Raw genomic sequence first — 8,243 nt, 5'->3', positions numbered from 1 at the left:
AAAGCAGTAGAAGGGTTTTTGTTAGGTTATGACTCAAATACAAAGGCGTATAGAGTCTTCAACAAATCATCGGGTTTGGTTGAAGTCTCTAGCGACGTTGTATTTGATGAGACTAATGGCTCTCCAAGAGAGCAAGTTGTTGATCTTGATGATGTAGATGAAGAAGACGTTCCAACGGCCGCTATGCGCACCATGGCGATTAGTGATGTGCGACCACAGGAACAATTGGAGCAAGATCAACCTTCTTCCTCAACTATGGTGCAACCCCCAACTCAAGACGATGAACAGGTTCATCAACAGGAGGCGTGTGATCAAGGGGGAGCACAAGATGATCATGTGATGGAGGAAGATGCGCAACCGGCACCTCCAACCCAAGTCCGAGCGGTGATTCAAAGGGATCATCCTATCGACCAAATTTTGGGTGACATTAGTAAGGGAGTAACTACTCGATCTAGATTAGTTAATTTTTGTGAGCATTACTCCTTTGTCTCTTCTATTGAGCCTTTCAGGGTAGAGGAGGCCTTGCTAGATCCGGACTGGGTGTTGGCCATGCAGGAGGAGCTCAACAACTTCAAACGCAATGAAGTTTGGACACTGGTGCCTCGTCCCAAGCAAAATGTTGTGGGAACCAAATGGGTGTTCCGCAACAAACAGGACGAGCACGAGGTGGTGACGAGGAACAAGGCTCGACTTGTGGCAAAAGGTTATGCCCAAGTCGCAGGTTTGGACTTTGAGGAGACGTTTGCTCCTGTGGCTAGGCTAGAATCAATTCGTATCTTGCTAGCATATGCCGCTCACCATTCTTTCAGGTTGTTTCAAATGGATGTGAAGAGCGCTTTCCTCAACGGGCCAATCAAGGAGGAGGTATATGTGGAGCAACCCCCTGGCTTCAAGGATGAACGGTACCCCGACCACGTGTGTAAGCTCTCTAAGGCGCTCTATGGACTTAAGCAAGCCCCAAGAGCATGGTATGAATGCCTTAGAGACTTTTTACTTGCTAATGCTTTCAAGGTTGGGAAAGCCGATCCAACTCTGTTCACTAAGACATGTAATGGTGATTTGTTTGTGTGCCAAATTTATGTCGATGACATAATATTTGGTTCTACTAACCAAAAGTCTTGTGAAGAGTTTAGCAGGGTGATGACACAGAAATTCGAGATGTCGATGATGGGCGAGTTGAACTACTTCCTTGGGTTCCAAGTGAAGCAACTCAAGGACGGCACCTTCATCTCCCAAACAAAGTACACGCAAGATCTGCTAAAGCGGTTTGGGATGAAGGACGCCAAGCCTGCAAAGATTCCGATGGGAACCGACGGACACACCGACCTCAACAAAGGAGGTAAGTCCATTGATCAAAAAGCATACCGGTCAATGATAGGGTCTTTACTTTATTTATGTGCTAGTAGACCGGACATTATGCTTAGCGTATGCATGTGTGCTAGATTTCAATCCGATCCTAAGGAGTGTCACTTAGTGGCGGTGAAGCGAATTCTTAGATATTTGGTTGCTACGCCTTGCTTCGGGCTCTGGTATCCAAAGGGGTCTACCTTTGACTTGGTTGGATACTCAGACTCCGACTATGCTGGATGTAAGGTCGATAGGAAGAGTACATCAGGGACGTGCCAATTCTTAGGAAGGTCCCTGGTGTCGTGGAACTCTAAGAAACAAACCTCCGTTGCCCTATCCACCGCTGAGGCCGAGTACGTTGCCGCAGGACAGTGTTGCGCGCAACTACTTTGGATGAGGCAAACTCTCCGGGACTTTGGCTACAATCTGAGCAAAGTCCCACTCCTATGTGATAATGAGAGTGCTATCCGCATGGCGGAAAATCCTGCTGAACACAGCCGCACAAAGCACATAGACATCCGGCATCACTTTTTGAGAGACCACCAGCAAAAGGGAGATATCGAAGTGTTTCATGTTAGCACCGAGAACCAGCTAGCCGATATCTTTACCAAGCCTCTAGATGAGAAGACCTTTTGCAGGCTGCGTAGTGAGTTAAATGTCTTAGATTCGCGGAACCTGGATTGATTTATAGCATACATGTGGTTATGCCTTTGATCATGTTCATTCTGCATTTTGTTGCTTATTGTGATGCTCAAGTTGTACAAACACTCCCTGGACCTCACAAGTCCGTTGCAAAGTGATGCACAGTTTTAGGGGGAGATGTGTTACAACTTGACCCTTTGAGACTAACCATATGCTTGAGTTTGCTTGTTTTAGTCTCAAAAGAGAATTAAAAGGGAAAAGGTGGACTTGGACCATGAAAGACTTCCACTGCACTCCGATGAGAGGGTAACTTATTCCAAGTTCATCTTTAAACTCTTATTGCCTATTTACTCTTAATTGAAGATTTTGGTGAAGCAATGGGGTTAAAGGGCCAAGATTGATCCCGTTTTGGTGCTTGATGCCAAAGGGGGAGAAAATAAAGGCCAAAGTGATAAATGGATCAGCTACCACTTGAGAGATTTTGAAAACAGTAGAATAGAGCTTTTGGTTTGTCAAATCTCTTTTGTTGTCTCTTTTGTCAAAAGTTGGCCTCTTGTGGGGAGAAGTGTTGATTATGGAACAAAGGGGGAGTTTTTGGAATCTTGAATTAATTTTCTTTGGAAAACCTCTCTGTATGTCTCTACAAGTGGATTTGACTTAGAGATAGGATTTTGAGTTTGATTTGCAAAAACAAACCAAGTGGTGGCAAAGGATGATCCATATATGCCAAAATTGAATCAAAATCAATTTGAGTTTTATTTGAAGTGATTTTGCACTTGTTCTAGTGGCTTTATGTTGTGTTGGCATAAATCACCAAAAAGGGGGAGATTGAAAGGGAAATGTGCCCTTGGGCCATTTCTAAGTATTTTGGTGATTGAGTGCCAACACAGGTGCTTAAATGTGAATCTATGCTCATGAATGGACAAAGTGCAAATCAAGAGCAAAGATATGTTTCCATGTCCTAGTACATTGGTTTTGTGTACTAATATACTTGTCTAAGTGCTTGAAACAGGAGAAATCGAGTCAGAGAATAAGTTGGCTGTGTACAGCTAAAAGGCTGTTCGGTCTGGAGCACCGGACTGTCCGGTGGTGCACCGGACAGTGTCCGGTGCGCCAGGCTGCCTCGGCCGAAGAGACCGCTCTCGGAAATTTGCTGATGGCGTACGGCTAAAATTCACCGGACTGTCCGGTGTGCACCGGACTGTCCGGTGAGCCAACGGTCGGCCGGGCCAACGGTCGACCGCGGATTCTGCGCGCGACACGTGGCCAAGCCAACGGTCGGAAGGGGGCACCGGACTGTCCGGTGTGCACCGGACATGTCCGGTGCGCCAACCGCTCCCAGATCTGCAACGGTCGGCTTCGCCATTTAAGGAAAGGAATCGGGCACCGGACACTGTCCGGTGTGCACCGGACTGTCCGGTGCGCCCGATGACAGAAGGCAAGGATGGCCTTCCAGATTTGTTCTCAACGGCTCCTAGCTGCCTTGGGGCTATAAAAGGGACCCCTAGGCGCATGGAGGAGAACACCAAGCAACCTTAGAGCATTCTTGATCATCCACACTCAGTCTTTGTGCATCCGTCTGTCATTCTCAGTGGTTCGAGCTCCGTTCTAGTGAGAACTTTGAGATAGTCTTTTGAGCTCGATTCTTGGTCGTGTGTGTGCGCATTTTGCTGTGGATTTGTGTGTGTTGCTTCCCTCCCTTACTCCGTATTTCTTTGTGAATCTCAAGTGTAAGGGCGAGAGACTCCAAGTTGTGGAGATTCCTCGCAAACGGGATATTGAAAGGAAAAGCATAACACTGTGGTATTCAAGTTGATCATTGGATCACTTGAGAGGAGTTGAGTGCAACTCTCGTCCGTTGGGACACCACAACGTGGAATAGGCAAGTTTTGTACTTGGCCGAACCACGGGATAAAACCACTGTGTCTTCTCTGTGTTGATCTTTTGTGGTATTGTGTTTTGTTTAGACTCATCTCTAGCCACTTGGCGATTATTGTGCTAACACTTAACAAGTTTTTGTGGCTATAAGTTTAAGTTTCACAGGATCACCTATTCACCCCCCCTCTAGGTGCTCTCACATATGCCGCTCACCATTCTTTCAGGTTGTTCCAAATGGATGTGAAGAGTGCTTTCCTCAACGGGCCAATCAAGGAGGAGGTGTACGTGGAGCAACCCCTGTCTTCGAGGATGAACGGTACCCCGACCACGTGTGTAAGCTCTCTAAGGCGCTCTATGGACTTAAGCAAGCCCCAAGAGCATGGTATGAATGCCTTAGAGATTTCTTAATTGCTAATGCTTTCAAGGTTGGGAAAGCAGATCCAACTCTCTTTACTAAGACTTGTGATGGTGATTTTTTTGTGTGCCAAATTTATGTCGACGGCATAATATTTGGTTCTACTAATAAAAAGTCTTGTGAAGAGTTTAGCAGGGTGATGACGCAGAAATTCGAGATGTCAATGATGGGCGAGTTGAACTACTTCCTTGGGTTCCAAGTGAAGCAACTCAAGGATGGCACCTTCATCTCTCAAACGAAGTACACACAAGACTTGCTGAAGCGGTCTGGGATGAAGGACGCCAAGCCCGCAAAGACTCCGATGGGGACCGACGGACACACTGATCTCAACAAAGGAGGTAAGTCCGTTGATCAAAAGGCATACCGGTCAATGATAGGGTCATTACTTTACTTATGTGCTAGTAGACCGGATATTATGCTTAGCGTATGCATGTGTGCTAGATTTCAATCCAATCCTAAGGAGTGTCACTTAGTGGCAGTGAAGCGAATCCTTAGATATTTAGTTGCTACGCCTTGCTTCGGGCTCTGGTATCCAAAGGGGTCTACCTTTGACCTAATTGGATATTCAGATTCCGACTATGCTGAATGTAAGGTCGATAGGAAGAGTACATCGGGGACGTGCCAATTCTTAGGAAGGTCCCTGGTGTCATGGAATTCTAAGAAACAAACCTCCGTTGCCCTATCCACCGCTGAGGCCGAGTATGTTGCCGCAGGACAGTGTTGCGCGCAACTACTTTGGATGAGGCAAACCCTCAGGGACTTTGGCTACAATCTGAGCAGAGTCCCACTCCTATGTGATAATGAGAGTGCTATCCGCATGGCGGAAAATCCTGTTGAGCACAGCCGCACAAAGCACATAGACATCCGGCATCACTTTTTGAGAGACCACCAGCAAAAGGGGGATATCGAAGTGTTCCATGTTAGCTCCGAGAACCAGCTAGCCGATATCTTTACCAAGCCTCTAGATGAGAAGACCTTTTGCAGGTTGCGTAGTGAGCTAAATGTCTTAGATTCGCGGAATCTGGATTGATTTATAGCATACATGTGTTTATGCCTTTGATCATGTTCCTTATGCATTTTGTTGCTTAATAGTGGTGCTCAAGTTGTACAAACACTCCCTGGACCTCACAAGTCCTTGTGCAAGTGTTGCACATATTTAGGGGGAGTTGTGCTACAACTTGACCCTTTGAGACTAACCATGTGCTTGAGTTTGATGATTTAGTCTCGAAGGAGGTTTGAAAGGAAAAAGGTGGACTTGGACCATGAAAGACTTCCACTGCACTCCGATGAGAGGGTAACTTATTCCAAGTTCATCTCATGTACTCTTATTGCCTTTGTATTCTTATTGAAGATTTTGGTGAGGCAATGGGGTTAAAGGGCCAAGATTGATCCCGTTTTGGTGCTTGATGCCAAAGGGGGAGAAAATAAAGGCCAAAGCAATAAATGGATCAGCTACCACTTGAGAGATTTTGAAAATAGTAGAATAGAGCTTTTGGTTTGTCAAAACTCTTTTATTGTCTCTCTGGTCAAAAGTTGGCTTCTTGTGGGGAGAAGAGTTGATTATGGGAAAAAGGGGAGTTTTTGAAATCTTGAATCAATTTCTTTTGGAATGACTCTCTCTGTGTCTTAACATGTGTGTTTAACTTAGAGATAGAAATTTGAGTTTGATTTGCAAAAACAAACCAAGTGGTGGCCAAGAGCGATCCATATATGTCAAATTTGAATCAAAACAATTTGAGTTCTTATTTGAATTGATTTTGTAGTTGTTCTACTTGCTTTATATGGTGTTGGCATAAATCACCAAAAAGGGGGAGATTGAAAGGGAAATGTGCCCTTGGGCCATTTCTAAGTATTTTGGTGATTGAGTGCCAACACAAGTGCTTTTGTGTTGATCTATGCAATATGGTGGACAAAGTGCAAATCATGTCAAAAGGTATGTTTCTAGACTTAGTACATTATTTTATGGACTAATGTGTTGTGTCTAAGTGCTGGAAACAGGAAAAATCGAATTGGAAATGAGATGGCTTTGTTCAGCCAAGTCTGCTCAGTCTGGGAGCACCGGACCGTCCGGTGGTGCACCGGACAGTGTCCGGTGCGCCAGGCTGGCTCGAGCGAACTGGCCGCTCTCGGAAATTAACCGGTGACGTACGGCTATAATTCACCGGACTGTCCGGTGAGCCATCGGTCGGCCGGGCCAACGGTCGGTCGCGCGATCTGCGCGGGACACGTGGCCGAGCCAACGGCTAGAAGGGGGCACCGGACTATCCGGTGTGCACCGGACATGTCCGGTGCGCCAACGGCTCCCAAACTTGCAACGGTCGGCTGCGCCATTTTAGGAAGGAAATCGGGCACCGGACAGTGTCCGGTGTGCACCGGACTGTCCGGTGCGCCTCGCGACAGAAGGCAAGAATTGCCTTCCCTGATTGCTCTCAACGGCTCCTAGCTGCCTTGGGGCTATAAAAGGGACCCCTAGGCGCATGGAGGAGCATACCAAGAATACTCAAAGCAATCCTAAGCACCGAGACTTCGATTCCACGCATTTGTTTCTGTGTGATAGCATCTAGAGCTCTAGTTGAGTTGTAAACTCATTGGGTTGTGTTGCGAGCTCTTGTTGCGACTTGTGTGCGTGTTGTTGCTCTGATTTGTGTGTCTTGTGTGCGTTGCTCATCCCTCCCTTACTCCGTGACTCTTTGTGAACATCAAAAGTGTAAGGGCGAGAGGCTCCAAGTTGTGGAGATTCCTCGCGAACGGGATAAGAAAAGAAAAGCAAAACACCGTGGTATTCAAGTTGATCATTGGATCACTTGAGAGGAGTTGAGTGCAACTCTCGTCCGTTGGGACGCCACAACGTGGAGTAGGCAAGTTTTGTACTTGGCCGAACCACGGGATAAACCACTGTGTCATCTCTGTGTTGATCTCTTTGTGGTTGTCATATTGTGCAAGTTCTTCTCTTTAGCCACTTGGTGATTATTGTGCTAACACTTAACCAAGTTTTGTGGCTTAAGTTTTAAGTTTTACATGATCACCTATTCACCCCCCCTCTAGGTGCTCTCAGCCGCCACATCAGCTAGCCATTGGGTGATCGTTGAGTTCTGACTGGTGTGGTGCGTCACCGGACTAGGCCGGTGTGCCAGCGACTTCAGCTTCTAAAACATCCTCTCTGATAAACTGGTCTGGATAGCCACCAGACTAGGCTGGTGTGCCCTCGGTGCGCTAGTTGCCAAATGCCAGTTGTAGACCTCTCTGTGTCAGTTAGTCTGATGCACCATCGCACTGGTCCGGTGCATCGCAGCAAACTGACTTAGCTTCCTTTTGGGCATTTCTTCTTTAATTTAGCTTGACTATGTTTGAAGATGTTCATATGGCTTAAACAAACATGTCTATAGATTGCCCGACCAGTCTAAGTCATGAAACATGATTATTTAGTTTCTCTAACTCATATTCTATTTATGGCTCAAACTTAGCTTCAAGAGTATCAAATATTAAACCTGAGCTTACCAACATTTTTAGTTAGTTCAAATATGTTACTAGAGATGTTTAGAACTTATCCAAGGTGTTGAACTACTGTTAGTTCATATCCTCTGAAGTTTAGCCTTTTAGGTTTGGTTTGAGCTAATTATGAGTTAGAGACTTATTTGTTTGAACTTGCGAACCTATAGTCAGATACTTAGCAAATTAGTTAGTCTATGTATTTGTGATAGTCATCAACCACCAAAAAAATTATAGAAAGGACTTAAGGCATATTTTCTTCTCACATACCATTATGTTTTTTATTGTGTATGTTTGTTGTTGTAGGGTGCATGCCTTGTTAACATTAGTTTTGTCAGTGTTTCGAGCCTCGTTTCGATAAATAAATTTATTGTACACGTTCCGGGCTCTATAGGGTGTGTGCGGTGGTCGCAAAATTTATACTAGTTCAGACATAACATCTCTATTTGTTACAACCAAAGCTACTGCTACA

Source organism: Zea mays, chromosome 5 (genome assembly GCF_902167145.1).
Source record: "Zea mays cultivar B73 chromosome 5, Zm-B73-REFERENCE-NAM-5.0, whole genome shotgun sequence".
Taxonomy (NCBI): Eukaryota; Viridiplantae; Streptophyta; class Magnoliopsida; order Poales; family Poaceae; genus Zea; species Zea mays.
This window is presented reverse-complemented; position numbering follows the sequence as displayed.